We start from the raw sequence: 17,984 nt of genomic DNA, 5'->3' as shown, positions 1-17,984 counted from the left end.
GTTTGGTTTCCTAGGTGATCATATCTTGTGTTATTTATTTTTCGCTACTTTGCATGATTTGATCTTTATTATTGTGATAACCTAGACTTGTTTAATTGGACTAAGTAACAACTTGGCTAATTACCTAGGTTTAATCAATTATTTAAGGGGTCTAAAAACTGTCAAAACACATAGAATTGACAATTACAATTTACATTCTGTGTTATAAGATATGTTTATGGACCAATGAGGTAATATTTCCTATATTTTTCTTTATCTTGAGGTGTACGTAATAAAAAAAATTTGTGAGATATCATTTATTTAATTAAATTTTTTTGGTAAATTATGAACTTCATTTTATTTATTAAGTTATATTTATACAAACATCTCTTGTTTTTATCTTCTCAAAAAAAAAAAAAAAAATATCTCTTGTTGTCAAATAAAGGACATAAGGTTCAAAACTCACTTACACAAAAAAACTAATTGGTATTTTAACCTAATAATAAAGATAATCATCATGGAACGAATGTTATATATTCAAATCTTATAGTGTTTATAAAAAATAAAATTAAAAAATTGTAAAATGAACTATGGTAATGATTACCAATAATTGTGCTTGATCAAAGGCATTGTTTTTGTTATATACATGTGTTTGAGTCAACATAGCAAAGAAAAAAGAATCAATTTACGTCCTTTTGATGGAATGCAAATAACATGTGTAAGTCGAACCAAATTTGTAGAATACTTAAATAGTTCTGTAATCTTAGTATCTTACACTCCTTCAACTCATTGAAACACATATACACATGTATAGAACTAATACCGTGCATACCACAATACTTTATTGTGGAAATCATTGCCAGCTTAGGAGTTGGAATACAAAAGGGAAACAATCCAATTCTAAACTTTACAAATATATGTTTATTTTTCATATCCATATTATGAATGAAAATTAGAAATCACCATTGAACTTGAGAATATGACCATACAGACCAATTGTCGAAATTAATAGATGTGGTGGAATTCGACGTGAAGAAACCTGGCTAGTCACTTCCATTGCCTCAGAAGAAGCTATTGATGTACTTTGGGAGGAATTGAGAAATAAGGGTCCTGTATACTGCTTCAGTGGGATGATAACTATCCCAAAATATATAATCCGAAGCATTTACGCATGTGGTGGGAGTTAATGTACATAGTACAGCTACTTCTATGTCCCCTGTACCACAACACCCTCTATCTGCAACATGGAAGCCTGCATATATTGTATATTAGAACCAAAAAATAAGTAAGAAAAATTCAAAAAAATTTGAACAAGAAGATCGAAAGTGCATATATATAATGATGATAATAATGATTAATCGTAGTAATAGTAGTGATTTACCATAGTTTTGAGGGTTTTCAATGATATCAAGAAAAGGGTTGTAAACATCAACATAGACTATCCTACTATCTGGCAGGTTCTTGTTAAGGGAGTCTATTGTGGTATTAAGTTTAGAGTTGAACAACAATATGCTCGGTTGTACTTTTCTGCACAATTTCTTTGTAGTAATCCTCCAGCCGCAGTTCTCTGTGATGGTATACATCCCAGTGGCGGTGCACTGAATACTCCAATCCTTCTTGCCCCTAGACCTTGAAGTTCCTTAGATACATAATAACGAGAAAGATAAGAACTGAAATGTTAGTGTTATTAATAATATTTGCTATTATTACCAGTAACGTTTCTACTTTTTATCATAGGCAATTTGAAAAAAAAAAAAAAAGGAGAATAGTGAATAAAACATAATCAAAAGCCAACCAACCTAAACACATATATTCTAACTCTTACTCCTTTTTCTAAGATTATTCTTGTGGGAAAATTGTAGTCTTGGAATGGCAATGAGTATGAAAAATAAAGTCAGTGAGTCAAGGATGGTATATTGAGGAGATGAAAACTTACCTTTAAGAATTTGGAAGGCAAACTTGATCATAAGGTCAGTGTAAGAAGAGATATCGTACATAATTCCCGTGCATGAGAAAGATAATATGTATTGGCAATGTCATTACTGCCTGCTACCAAGAAAAATAGACTGTTGGCCAAGATGAAATTTGTCTGCTCCGCTCCAACAGTTGCATTAAGTTTCCCTATGTATTCTTTGAACATTCTTAATTGATCGGGCAAAGATATGACATGACCGACTTTTGAAAAAAAAAAAAAAAAAAAAAAAACCTGTTAAACCACATGACATCGTATTACTTTAATTAAATTAAATAATAGATAACTCCAAGTATAAACACAACTTTTTTTCACAAGTATAGACACAATCTTAATCTAACTAATCCTTAACCGCAATAAAACATAGTTAGCAATAGATGTTATTATTGGATTTGATTGGCCATTGCAGAGGTTGCCACTAAGAGCCATTCCCAATCCAAAAGGTCGTTTTCTTTGTGTCAAGACAGTGTAAATATGAGAATCTTAAATAGTTCTATTGAATTTAAATCCAAAAAAGAGAAATGCACGAAATTGTATGTACCGCTAAAATGGGAGTCAAGGGATCATATCCAGTGCCACCAGAAGCAAAGCATACACCTGTCTTGAGATCTTGAAGTTGCAAGTTTGGATCCAAATATGGGGGCACAAGCTCTTTAATTCCCAATTCCTCCGCTAAAGGGTGAAATAGAATTATAAATTACAATTTAGTCAGAAGTACATCTCTTAATAGAACATCCTTTTAAGTTTTAACTGCATTCAGTATTATTGTTTGGACAGTGCAGACCTCAAATGTAAGTAATGGACCCTAAGTTTTAGTATCTTAAAATAGTGTCTCTACCATACTATATCCACATGCATTTACAACACAAATAATGAATGAAAATCCTTTGTCTAAATGTCTTTATCATCTAAACCTTTTTCCCATGAATAACAATAGAAAGTTTCCTCGCTAGGATCAGTCTGCCTACGTACCATGAGGTCCGTGACACACTAAAACATATAAACATGCGAGTAACTTGTTTTTCTGGTCAAATATATCGGTGCCATTTGGAAAAAGACGAAGTCCACAAATGCACAGAGAGAGAGAGATACCTATTAGGTCTGTGGGGGCCTTTCCATTGCTCTATCTACCTGTTGGTTTTCCTCCTACAAAATCTCTCCCATACGGAGGAAAGTTACACTTTGCTATAGTTTCTATATAGTTGTTGTTGCCCGTATCCATGATTGAATCTCAAAAAGCTATAAATGCTGGAATGGTTGCATTTCCTGGTGGCTTTATAACAGCATTGGTGTTGCAGAAAAGAACAAAGGCAGTGAGACTAAACAATACTATAGCTGAAGAAGAAAACATTTTCTTAAAGAGGAAGTGCATTGTTTTAGCTAGACAAATATTTGTTTGCTCTCAACTTAGGTGACACAAAAAGTGATGATTTGTCCGTCTCATTGTGTTGCTCCCTTTGCGTAATATATATATATATATATATATATATATATATATATATATATATTAATAGAAAGAACAAAACTGTTTAGAAACCGTATCTTCAACTCACAAATTTAGTTCCAAAAAGTATGTGCAACAAACACTACGTTTGAGTCAAATACGTTTGTTATATGACTCTTTAATTAATATACAATATAGTTGATGTTAGCCCCTCCACTTTATTACAGTCAGGAACTTAGAATCATGAGAAAGAATCATATTTCTAGAAAGTTTTTTCCCGCCTTCTTAAAATAGAAATATCAAATATGGTTTGAAGTTAGAAACAAAAATAATAATGAACTGAATTATGATTAGTTTGCAATACAAAGAGATGACAACTGCTCTTAATATTTAGAAAAAAGATGTTAGAAAATTGGCATTCGATCGCAAGTAAATCATGGAGGAAAAATCTGATCTTATAGTCCAATTAGTTTTTTTGTTTTTTTTTTTAAATGGGAATTAGCTTTTCTGTTTGATAATTAACCATAATAAGTTAAACATTAATAAAAATAGTATGCTATTAATTTTTTAGAAACTGAGTTTTGAGCTCATTTTGAAAATTTTTAATTATTTCTGTTTACTATTTTAACTTTTCCTTCTTTCTTCTTTTTTCTTTTTCTTTTTTTTAATTTTGTTCTCATTTCTTATTTTTAGTATGATTTATGTTATATTTATTTTAGGATATTTTGGTGGGAAGAGGAAGGGAGACAATAAAAAATCACACACACACGTAAAATATTTAGACCCCAGTTGTTAACTTTAATTAATTTAAAGTCAAGTCAATTAATTAACCAATTATGATTTGCATGTTTAGTTTTTATTAATCATGCCACATACACAACGATATGGGCAAAAAAATCAATTGCAAAAAATAAATAACATGGCAATATAGTTACGAAGTGAAAAACCTAATAGTAAAATCTCTATAAGGGTTTACTACCAACTCTCTTAAGGAAACAAATCTACTAATAGAATTTAAGTTCTTTTAATAGAAGTAACCTTAATACTACTCGCAGTAATGGCTTGCTCATGTGACCACATGCAACTCTAACCTTGATAAACTTTTCTTCTCTAGATTCCTTTCATACAAACAACCCATTTGTGACTTCAAGGACCACCTCAAAACTTTTCATAACAGCACTTCTATGTTGAATTTAGTGGCTTCAACTTTAATTACCTATCTTTTGATCCTATTTGATTTGATAGTGATTGAGAACTTAGTCACAAAACTCTATCTATGTACAAACACGGTTCTCTCCAACTTATTCTAGTCATCTCTACAGTACTTTTATGCTTTAGCAAATATGAATCAAAATTATAAAAATTGGATGACGTAATGAGCTTGATTAAGAATCAGGATCTGCGACTCTCAATCAATAGAATAGCGATTGAGAAACTGTCAATATAGTTTCGATCAATTAATTAACTGTCGAGTTTAGTGTCAAGATTATAGTGAGTGAGTTCTTCTTGAGTTGTCTAGGCATATGAGTCATAAAATTGAACTGGACTATAAAAACATACAAGACTTAATTTTTAATTTACAAATTGCCAACCTACATACTATAGACTTATACTCGCCGATACATAGCTCAAATTAGTCAAAAATTTTAGATCTCCAACCCAAAAATGGAGCGACGGTACAAGTATGCCTTAGAATTGGCCAATAGATGTCAAAGAGTTCTCGGAAACAAAATTATATGGGCTCGACCAAGGTGGTTTGGGTCTGTTCTTGACACAATTTAGGTTCATTCCAGATCTTGAATAGGCTTGCGCTGATCTGGAATGGAAATATGAAAAATCAAGATATGAGGACATGTTAAACTTGTTAGGGACATATTTTATATAATTGGCTACTCCTTTGACAAAATTCACTTTACTTGTAATTTGGTAGATCTAAAATTGGTTTAATACTTTAAGAAACATGTTCTTCAAGCCAAGTATTAAAGACATGAAAATTGAACCAAGAAACAAGTGAAGAAAAGCTATTTATTAAAACTCGACAGATACCTCAACAGAAATAACATCTATCGAGACTTAAGAACAAAGCTCAACAAGACACATACCTTTTCATTTTCACAGCCAAAGACTCGCGCTATATGGGTGAGAAAGGAGCTAGCCTAAGACTTAATTGTCTTTTTTGTTGTCTTCTACTTTAATTCTTTCTTTTTAAAGTAAGACTCTCTTTACTTGATTTCTTATCTACTTTTGGAATAATGCTTTCATGCATCCGCATCTTTCTTTCATGCTTTCATATTCTTTGTCTGTTTTTGTTTGGTTGTTTAATCTTTATTTTGTTTCTTTTTCAAAATAAAAAGAGTAAAATAAAAAATACAAAAACAGTGTGTGTTTATGTATGTTGGTACTTGTATACCTTTGATGGCCATTGAAACAAAGTTTCTTAACTTTATATCTCTTGTAGATTACATGGGCATTTCTATGCACAACTAAGCAAGTGAGCTTTGTGGCTCATATTTGTGATGAGTAAGATTAAATTATCTCTTATATCTCATACTCATATCATTCCTTTTTATGGAAATAACTAGAAAACCCTAAGAGAAATGCATAAATAATCATCTTACCACTAAAGCTCTCCAATCATGTATAACATCTGTGTGCTTTAGTATAGCAAAATTATGATGTTTTGGCTTACATAATTGGGTATTTCTTTTCTCTCTTATATGCCCATGCATGCTATGATTAAAAGAAAAATATGCAAAGAAAAATAAAAGCAAAAAGAATTAAAATACTTTTAATATGATTGCAATCGTATTTCTAGGAGATGTGGGAGTTATAGGATGTATCTCGAAGATGATAATGTGGGAGTTATAGGATATACCTCGAAGATAATAGTCCCCATCAAACAATTATGATTGTGTGTGAGTGTATTTGATTTTCTCATGTCTCAAATCTTCATAATATGAGACACTTATGCACTCTTGCTATATTTCACACATAACACGCAAACTCTTTGTTATTTTTGATACATGTGCAGATACAATGTGATTGGCCATCACAAGGGATACATTATTTAATATATGCTTGCTAAAATGTCTTAACTTATTTTTAAAAAATAAAATTGGTTAAACTTGTTTAGTGTGTGTGAATGTTTTTGTTCTAGGAATGCTTTGCATCTAGATTTGAGCTGTGTTTGAGTGCTTAACATGCTGCTTGGATGCTTGTTTGAGTAGCTATCTTGTTGCATTCATCTTATGTGTTTTTCCTCCCTTCGAAAACCTTGCTTCTGTCTTCTTGACAGCTGCTTGATACCTTTTCGACAGCATCTTGACAACAGCTCGACACAAGTTTCTTCTATCAAGGACTCTGGAGTTGACCTTGATAGCTTCTCGACAGTTAGGTCGATCCATCGAGCCAATTTTCTGTGCTCTCTGTCTGCTCAATACATTCTCAACAAATTCTCAATCCATCGAGATTTCTAGGTAGCTTCTTGATAGATTCCCGACACATATCTCAATCTATCAAGGTAATTTTATGTGCTCTCTACCAGCTCAATAGCAGCTCAACAGCTTCTCGATCTGTCGAGACCCTCTTCCATGCATTGTTTTTCAAATATTTTGCATCTTTCTATTATCTTGTCATCCATAGCATCTTGTTTCATTACATTCATGCATTTATATGGTTTTCTTGTGCCCCCTTGATCATCTTTATGTTTCTCAGGTGAAGTTTTATAATTTCTTATACCCTTTGTCAATCATAACAAAAAGGGGGAGAAAATGTGATTTCCTTTTAAGATTCTACATGTTAGGGGGAGAAATACATGTCTTTGTAAGGGGGAGTTGTGTTTCATCTTGTTAGGGGGAGTGTTTACCTCCTTGTTGTTTTAAGAGCTTCTTTTAACTTCTAGTACATCGGTCTTGTGATCATTTTTTTACATACATTTTACTTTATTTTTATATATATGATGATGATATATGTTTTCTTCACCTATCTCTACATGTGTTGTTTCTTTTCTATCTTTATATACATGTTTTTTTATGTACGCAATCCTTATTTCTGTTTCACACATGATGCCTTGATGAGTTTTGTTTAAATGTTTCAAAAAGACAGGTTGTGAAAGTCTATCATGTCGTGAACTCTTTTCCTGCAAAGTTTTTCAAGAGTTTGTAGAAGGGACAGATTTACTTTGTAATACAACAAGTGGTTATGAGTATAGTGATTTAAGACTTCTCTCATGATTATTTGTTTTGTTGTGATTTTGTCACGAATTACCAAAGGGGGAGATTGTTAGGGATATATTTTATGTAATTGGCTAATCATTTGACAAAATACACTTTACTTGTAATTTGGTAGATCTAGAATGGATTTAGTATTTCAAGAAACATGTTATTCAAGCCAAGTATTAAAATCATGAAGATTAGACCAAGAAACAAGTGAAGAAAAATTGTTCATTAAAACTCGATAGATACCTTGACAGAAACAATATCTATCGAGACTTAAGAAAGAAGCTCAACAGAAGCTAAATCTGTCGAGATCTACAAAATCAGAATTTCCAAATCTAATTTTTGGTTCATGCTGACATGTATGTGTAGGGTTTCTTTTCTCACAACCCTAGACATATATAAGGCTTATTTTAAAGGCCGTTATACATAGAGAACACATGCAAAAAGTGAACTAGTGCCTTATTTTCTCTGCAAGAAGTTAATGCGTCTTTTGCGCCTTAGGGTTTTGTAACCAAGTACTTCTTGATCTTTATTGTTAATAAAGTGAAAAACTTTGTAACCAACAATATTTTCAAGTTGCTGGAGTTAGTCACATACTAGGATCCATGCAAAAGGACGGCATTCATATATTGAAGAGTTCAGAGGTTTTGAAGTAATAGAAGGTTTTTGCTGTAAGTTTATCTATAAGGATTGTAGAGTCTAGGGACAAAAGTTTTGTACTAGATCTGAAACTTCTCTTTACTATAATGAATTACTTTTTGAGAAGGTTTCCCCCCAGGGTTTTTACTATGAAACTAGTTTGTTTCATTGGTTTTCTCGAGTCATCATATATTGTCTTATTTACTATTCTGTTGTGCATGATATTGACATGATATTGATGTTTGTTTGTTTTAACAAGGTTTATTCATAATAAATCTAATTAACAACTTGAATTTAAAACTTGTTAATTCTATCAACCGGGGTCGAAATTTCCCAACAAAACTTATGACCTCTCTTTTTTTCTTTTTCTTTTTTCATTATCTAGAGGTGCTGTAAAATTTTCGTGAACTATCACTATTTAATTTATTTTTATTTTTTGTAAACTATGAACTTCATTTTATTTATTTATTAAGTTATATTCATACAAACATCTCTTGTTATTATCAAATAAAGGATATGGGGTAGTTCAAAACTCACTCACACCAAAAACTAACTGTTATCTTAGCCTAATAATAGAAATGGATGTCATATATTCAAATCTTATTGTATTTATAATAAATAAATAAAAATTGCTGTAAAATGAACTGTGTACGTGGTAATAATTACCAATTGTGCTTGATCAAAGGCATTGTTTTTGTTATATATATACATACGTGCGTTTGAGACAACATAGAAAAGAAAAAAGAAATCAATTTACGTCCTTTTGATGGAATGCAAGTAACATGTGTAAGTCGAACCAAATTTGTAGAATTTACTTAAATAGTTATGTAATCTTAGTATAAACACTCCTTCGACTCATTGAAACACACATGTATGGAAGTATGGAACTAATACCGTACATACCACACTATTTATAAGGGCATTGGTTTAAAAAATATTTTTAAAAACTTTTTATGGGGAAGGTAAAAAAATAATTAATTTTTTTTATAGTTTTTTATATTTATCATGAAAGTGGTGTCAAAACTTTCCTAAAATGATTTATTAAATTTTTTTTTAAAGGTACCTATTAATAGGACCCATTATTTGCCATTATATCTATAATTTTGGCTCTTTGGTATAATAAGGTAAGGCATTTACTTTTATCTCTCTCATTTTTTTTTTTTTAATAATAAGTAATTTGAAAAAAAAAAAATAAAAAAAAAGGAGAATAATGAATAAAAGATACTCTTACCTAAACACATGCCAAAATGGGGTTTTACCCTTTTCTCACAAACTTTCCAGCAAAATGCCCCTTATTTGAAATTATTTAGGAAAATGCCCTTATATTGAAACTCGATTTTTGGACAATCGAGTTATAGCGAAATGAAACTTAAAAAAAAAAAATTTGTGGAACTCAAGTTCCATGAACTTGAGTTCCACAATTTTTTTTTTTAAGTTTCATTTCAATATAACTCGATTGTCCAAAAATCGAGTTTCAAAACAGATACATATTCTTAAATAGTTTCAGACATTGAGCATTTTCCTATAAAGTTTGTGAGAAATGGGTATTTTGCCATTTTGGCCCCTAAACACATATATTCTAACTCTCACTCCTTTTTCTAAGATTATTCTTGTAGGAAAATTACAGCCTTGGAACAATAATGAGTATGAAAAATAAAGTCAATGAGTCATGGATAGTAAATTGAGGAGATGAAAACTTACCTCTAAGATCAAGGCCGGTCCAAGGCCTAGGCCTAAGGCTAGGCCTAAGGCCCCACAACCAAAATAAAATTTCTCTACCCAAAAAAGGCCCCCTTTTTCTTTGTAAAAAGTCCAAAATTTTTTTAAAATATAACATTTTTTTAAATAATTGGTACTTTTTTTTAAGAGTGATGTTAAAAATACCACAAATTTTACTATAGGTTTAATTGACATGTCACCAATCACATAAAAATTAATTCAAATACAAAAAATTAAGTTTTTGAAATTTATCAATTACAGACATTATTATATTATATTGTGAACATTTTGTAGCATCTTTAGTATTTTTCTTTTTCATTTCTAACAAGGCTTCCAAAATAAGAGACCAATAAAAATTTAAACCAATTGAAACCCAAAAATGTTTCAAAAAAAAATGCTACAAATGTGATAAAACATCAATGATGATAATCTCCTCTAATAGTTTGGGAGCTTAATTTTTGTAAACTAATCTCCTACTAAGCCACACACCAAATAATATATATTTATCTCTTTCTCTTAAAAAGTATTGTGGGGGAGGATTTTGTTCCACGCCCCGTAAGCTTATTGTCCTCTTTGGGGAGCTAAGCCCGCAAGGTTTTGTTTCTCGGCCCCGATTATGGAAGTCTAGGATTTTCACCTCAGGCCAAGGGCTTTGCCTTGTAGCCATTTTGGCTTGACACCTTTGTCCCACATCGGTTGGAGATGCACCCCACTCATGGCTTATAAGCCCTTGGAGCAACCATGAGTGGGGCGCATCTCCAACCGATGTGGGACAAAGGTGTCAAGCCAAAATGGCTACAAGGCAAAGCCCTTGGCCTAAGGTGAAAATCCTGGACTTCCATACTCGGGGCCAAGAAACAAAACCTTGCGGGCTTGGCTCCCCAAAGAGGACAATAAGCTTGCGGGGCGTGGAACAAAATCCTCCCCCACAAGTATATACAAAATTAAAATTTAGATTACAACTTTACTTAACTATGCATAGTCATATATTCAAGTTAAAGGAAGTTTCTTTTAAAAAAAAAAAAAAATTAGTTCTTTTTTTAAAAAATTTATGGTTCAACAATGATATTTAATCTTCTATATGAAATTAACCTTAGTTTAGTTAGTATTATTCATCAATTTCTGTATTTACATCAAATTAGTCTTAATTAATTATTATTATATAATTTTATTTAATTAATGTTTACATATAAAAAGACCTCATATAAAATTTTCGCCTTAAACCCCAAATTTTGTTAGGCCGGCCCTGTCTAAGATTCCGGAAGCAAACTTGATCATAAGGTCAGTGTAAGAAGAGATCGTAGCTAAATTTCCGTACATGAGAAACATAATATGTATTGGTAATGTCGTAATTACTGCCTGAGAAACATAATAACGTCTATTTTTCTTGGTAGCACGCAGTAATTGGTAGCTGGCAGTAATTACTGCCTGCTAACAAGAAAAATAGACTGTTGGCCAATATGAAATTTGTCCTCTCCGCTCCAACAATTCCATTAAGTTTCCTTATGTATTCTTTGAACATTTTTATTTGATTGAGCAAAGATATGACCGACTTTTGAATATAAATAAATAAAAATAAAAATAAAACCAGCTATTAAACCACATATTTATACCATCTAATTGCATGACATCATATCTTTTTAATTAAATTAAAGAATAGATAACTCCAAGTATAAACACAGTCTTCTTTTCTTTTCTTTTCTTTTTTCACAAATATAAACACAATCTTTTTTTTTTTAGAAGACACAATCTTAATCTAGCTAATCCTTACCACCATAAAACATAGTTAGCAATAGATGTTATTATAGATTTGATAGGCCATTGCCGATGTTGCCACTAAGAGCCATTCCCAATCCAAAAGGTCATTTTCTTTGGACCAAAAGCCGGAATTCTGGCCCAAGTCCTATACTTAGGGGTATCAAGAAAATAATAAATAATAAAGATATGTAGCCTTTTTTTCTTTCTTTCTTTTTTTTTTTTTCTTTTAGATGTAGTACTCTTGTTTTACGGTAGTAATACTAATATAATAGGGTTAGAGTACAGTTATCTATTCCATAATTTTTAAAATTTTGAATTGGAAAAAAGATTGTGCATTCCCATTAATTTATACCCAAAAAAAAAAATTGACTCACCAAAACGTCACTTTATTTATTTTTAATACTCACTTTTATAACATACTTACATATCCTGCATCTCTTTTTTATTTTTCAATTAATGTTAAAAGTATGAGAGAGAAGAAAAGGAGAGAATAAAAGAGGAATAATTTTTTTTATATATGTTGCTAGAGTGCTTATGCATAAATTATTTGAAGTTTAGCTCACTGGATGTAGGTGTTTTTTGTGCATTTTTTGTGTGAATAGTATTATCTATTTTGCATTTTAGTGGGTTATGCATAACCCAATGAGAATGATCCAGGTACTGTAAATTTGAGAGTCTTAAATAGTTCTATGGAATTTAAATCCAAAAAAGAAATGCTCAAAATTGAATGTACCAATAATTTGGCTGTCAATGGATCATATCCAGTACCACCAGAAGCAAAGCATATACCTGTCTTGAGATCTTGAGGTTGTAAGTGTGGATCCAAATATGGTGGCACAAGCTCTTTAATTCCAAACTCCTCCGCTGAAAGGTGAAATAGAATTATAAAATACAATTCAGTCAAGTAAATCTCTTTATAAAACATCCTTTTAACAGATATATAAAATCCAAAGCATTCAGTATCAGCCCAGACCTCAAATGTAAGTACGGGACACTAAGTTTAGTCTTTTGAAATTTGAGTGTCTCTACAATATTATATTCATATACATATACAACAAAAATAATGAATGAAAATAGTTTGTCTAAATTTATTTTATCATCTAAACTTTTTTCCCATGAATAACAATAGAAAGTTTCCTCACTAGGATCAGTCTGCCTACGTACCACGACACTAAAACCTTTTAAAAGAAAAACATGAGAGAAACTTTTTTTTTTTTTTTGGGTCAAATCAGTGTAATTTTTAGTAGGTTCTGTTTAGCTCAACTGGGAAAATCTCTAATAGTTGAATAAGAAATCCGAAGTTCAATCCCCACTTACACCAAAATCCGATTGGTGTATTGGTATGATAATAAAGAACTATTATTATTCATTAGGCACAGTCGTCATAAATTGAAACTCTCTCAAAAAAAAAAAAAAAAAGCAGTGTACCATGTTAATGTTTGTGCCTCCGGCATACTATGAATAGAGATAGACAAACAAACCCCTTTGGAAAAAGACCAAGACCAGAACTAGAGAGAGAGAGAGAGAGAGAGATACCTATTAGGTCTGTGGGGGGCCTGGGGGCCTTTCCATTGGTCCATCTACCTATTGGTTTTTTCCCAATAAAAGCTCTCCCATACAGATGAAAATTGCACTTTCCTAGAGTTTTAGATGGTTGTTGTTGCCTGTATCCATGATTGAATCTCCAAAAGCTATAATTGCTAGAATGGTTGCATTTCCTAGTAGCTTTATAACAGCATTGGTGTTGCAGAAAAGAACAAAGGCAATGAGACTAAACAATACTATAGTTGAAGAAGAAGAAGAAGAAGACAATTTTTTAAAGAGGAAGTGCATTATTTTAGCTAGACGAATCTTTGCTTGCTCTCAACTTAGGTGACACAAAAAGTGATGATTTGTCTGTCTCAATCGGGTTGCTCCCTTTAAATTGCGCACACATACACACATGTAGGAATGGCAACAGGTCGAGTTCGAGTCAAGTTTTTTGATACCCGAATCCGACCCGCGGGCCCTCCTTTGTTACCTGGACCCGGCCAATTTAATAAATGTCTTTTTTTTTAGCCCCAAACCCAGCTTGTCGGGTCTCCGCAGGCCCTGTGGGCCTGTCCAGCCACTTATAGGCCTAATCCATGGCCCAATCCAACCCAATCTTATTAAAAAAATAAATAAATAAATAAACCCAAACACAAATAGCAACACAAATCAATCAACATTGTTATCAGTCTTGCTGAAATGAGATTCTTAGACAAAAAATAATAATAAATAAACACAAAAAATAGAAGAAACAAAACTCCATTTATCATTTATGGACCGATCATCACATCTCCAATCATCACAAAACTCCAATCACTAAACTTCGATAATCACATCTCTCTCCGATCTAACAATCCCGTGCTACTCCGTGACAAAGACGACAACCACAACAAGATCCGTGCTCCTCCACAAGGGTAAGGGTGGGTCGGTGAGTGAATGAGAGTAAGGGTGAGGATGTGATGTGAGTCTCTAAGTGAGAGTCAGTGAGGGTGAGGTGAGGGAGGCGGCTGAGTTGAGAGAGAAATGAGTTTTAGGTTAAGGTTGTGATATATATATATATATATATATGTGTGTGTGTGTGTGTGTGTGTGTGTGTGTGTGTGTGTGTAGGTAGGTTTTTTTGTAATTTAATATTTAGGCTAACCGGGTCGAGTCGGGTTCAGGCTGGGTTTTTGCCAAAACCCGGACTCAACCCAGACCCGCTTCGGGTTTTTTTTTTAAATCCAAACCCAACCCTATTCTTTATCGGGTCAGGCCGGATACCCACAGATCGGGCAAAAATTGTCATCCCTACACACACATATATGACTCTTTAATTGATAAACAATATAGTTGAAGTTAGCCCTCCACTTTATTACAGTCAGAAACTCAGAATCATGAGAAAGAATCATAGAAAGTTTTTTTGTCGCTTTCTTAAAAATAGAATTGTCAAATACGGTTTGAAGTTTGCAAAAGAACAAAACAGCACAAAAGAAACAAAAATAATAATGAACTGAATTAGTTAAGTTTGCAATACAAAGAGATGATAAATGCTCTTAATATAAAAGTTATGTTAGAAAATTGGCGTTCGATGTCCGCAACTAAATCATGGAGGAAAAATCTGATCTAATAATCCAATTAGTTTTTTTTTTTTTTTAATGGGAATTGGCTTTTGGGTTTTGATAACTAACCGTAATAAGTTAACTCTTAATAAAAATAGTATGCTAGTAATTTTTAAGAAAATGAGTTTTGACCTCATTTTGAAAATTTTTAATTTTTTCTGTTTACTATATTAACTTTACCTTCTTTCTTTTCTTTTCTTTTTTCTTTTTTTAAAAAAATTGTACTCATTTCTTATTTTTCAGTATGATTATTGTTAATTTTATGTTAGAGGATTTTGGAGAGAAGAGGAAGGTAGACACTAAAAAAAATCTCACACACATATGGAAAAAATTTAGACCCCGGCTGTTAACTTTATTCAATTTTAAGCCCTTTTTTTTTGGGTCCTCAAATCAAGTAATTAACTAATTATGATTAGCATGCTTAGTTTTTATTAATCATGTCACACAACAATTTGGCAATCAAATCAAGTGAAAAAATAAATAAATGACACAGCAATATGGTTATGAAGTGAAAAACCTAATAGGAAAACACTCTTGGGATTTACTACCAACCCTCAAGGAAACAAATCCACTAGTAGAATTTAAGTTCTTTCAATAGAAGTAACCCTAATAATTATACTACCTCCAATAGTGGCTTAATCACATGACCACATGTAACTCCAACCTTATTAGACTCTTCTTCTCTAGATTCCGTTCATACAAACAACCCATTCGTGACTTTAAGGACCACCTCAAAGCTTTTCATAACAGCACTTATATGTTGAATTTAGTGGCTTCAACTTTAATTACTAATCTTTATATCTTATTTCATTTGATAGTGAATGAGAACTTAGTCATAAAACACTATGTACACGTTTGGATTGCGTTTACAGCCTAGCATCTGCGTTTTGCGTTCCTCTTTTTTTTTTTTTTGGGAGAAGTGCGTTCCAGCTGCAAAGTACTTTCCCAGTGGGTCACGTGCACTGTTCACAAGACCCACAAACCTTTTTTTCAACAAAACTTTCATCAAAAATAAGTCTCACAGCACTATTCACACATTTAAAAATTATTTTGTTATAATGTTTTCAGTTTTCAGTAAAATAAACAGTATCTAAACGGACCCTATATGTACAAACACGGTTCTATCCAAACTTATTTTAGTCATCTCTATTGTAGTCCTTTTATGTTCTAGCAAATATGGCTTGAAATTGCAAGGATTTAAAGACTTAATGGGCTTGATTAAGAATCAAGATCAGCGATTTTCAATCAATAGAATAGCGATTGAGAGGCTGTCGATACAGTCTCAATCAATTAACTAGCTACCAAGTTTGGTGTCAAGATTATAGTGAGTTCCTTCTTCTTAAGTTGTCTAGGCATGAGTTATGTGTAAAATTGTGATTTACAACTATGTTTTAAGTTGGCTTTATTCCATGACAAAAAATGTTGTAAGTGCATTAAATTATTTCCTTGTATTTTGTGGGATTTTATTGTATTAGGTTTAGTATTAAGTTAGTGAAGAATCGAGCATGAAATGAAGAATTAGTGAAGTTTCGCAACTAGCTCGTGATAAGTTTGCGAGAAGAGTAACCCGCGAAAAATGGCATGTGAGAAGCACATGTTGGAAGCTAAAGAATCAAGTGTCAGCTGCATTTTGCGAGTACTTCATGAGACAGGTCATCTCGTGAGGTACTTGCGAAACGCTATTCCTAGAGGATTTTAAGCGTGATTTTCTTACCCTTCACCCATACTATATATACCCTCATTACCCACAAAAATAAGAGAGGCTATTCAGAGAAAAAAAACCCTATATAGGTTTTCTACAACACAACACACCTATCTTTTAGAGAGAGAACTACTCATCCTTAGTGAGAAACCATTGTAACATTTTCTTCTTCCCTCTCCCATTATCATACCTTGAGAGGAGATTTGTACCCAAACACAACACACACCTTTTTAGAGTATAATGAGTGTTTTGGAGCTTGGAAAGTTTTGAGAATTTTCCAAGCCAGTGAGACTTGGCAGATACAATCGAGCGTATTACGGAATCCAGAAAGTTAGTGAAAACAAGACTACGAGAAGTCCGTTGATAGCAGGAGTTTAGAGGGCTCAAGTACATTGGGTAGACTAGGCTTAGAGGGTTTTTTGTTATTCGTGTACTCCAACTTATTCACTAGTAAATCAATTTCAACTTTGAGAGTCACAGAGAGGTTTTTTGCCGAGTTCTTCAATTTCCTCTTCGATAACACGTGTCGGTATTATTTTGTATTTGCATCTCTCTTCCCTACTCTTAAACGTTCCTTTTATTATTGATAATGGATGAATATTGCTTAAGATAGTGATAACGGTTGTTTGCGCTTCTTTATTCTTGTTCTGCACTTAATATAAGTTAGAGTAAAAGCTATCTAACTGTAATTTTAATTTGGCGGTCTAAAAACACACAAGAGTACTTTAACTTTTTATTTATAGTTTACCAACCTACATACTATAGACCAATACTGGCTGATACAAACTCAAATCAGTCAAAAATTTTGGATCTCCAACTGAAAAATGGATCGACAGTATAAGTACGCCTTAGAAGAGGCTAATCGATGTCAAAGGGTTCTAGGTAACAAAATTATATGGGCTTGACCAAGGTGGTTTGTGGCTATTCTTGACTCAATTTAGGTTCATACCATATCTTGAATAGACCTACGCTGATCTGGAATGGAAACATGACAAATCAAGATAAGGATATTGTAAAACTTATGACCAAACAAGGCTTAGATTGATTCAAGAGTTGAAATTAAACGTACTTCTTCATAAGACAACCAAATACTTGGTCAACTAGCCTTTGATTTTGTCATAAGACAACCAAAAACATGGTCAATTAGTCTTTGATTTTTTACGCCAATTCTTGTACGGCCGTCATCAAAGGCAAGAGGAGTAAAAAAAAAAACATTTATAAAAATATAAAACTACTCAAATTCAATCAAAGCCAAAATCCTTGCTCTGTCTTGAGGAGAATATTTGCAAGAGAAATTTTGCTTTGATGCCGTGTGGTATTAAACGAACTGTGGTATTAAACGAACTGTGGTAATCAATGATAACCAATTATAATTAATCCAAGGCATTGCTTTTGTTATAGACACGTGTTTGAGGCAACATAG

General features: G+C 32.4%; 1 pseudogene; it reads right to left on the bottom strand.

Annotated features, from left to right (window-relative positions):
* Nucleotides 1–1,040: 1,040 nt before the first annotated feature.
* Nucleotides 1,041–3,302, bottom strand: LOC115974529 (annotated as a pseudogene).
* Nucleotides 3,303–17,984: the final 14,682 nt, after the last annotated feature.

This window comes from Quercus lobata, chromosome 2, assembly GCF_001633185.2.
Source record: "Quercus lobata isolate SW786 chromosome 2, ValleyOak3.0 Primary Assembly, whole genome shotgun sequence".
NCBI classification, from domain to species: domain Eukaryota; kingdom Viridiplantae; phylum Streptophyta; class Magnoliopsida; order Fagales; family Fagaceae; genus Quercus; species Quercus lobata.
This window is presented reverse-complemented; position numbering and strand designations above follow the sequence as displayed.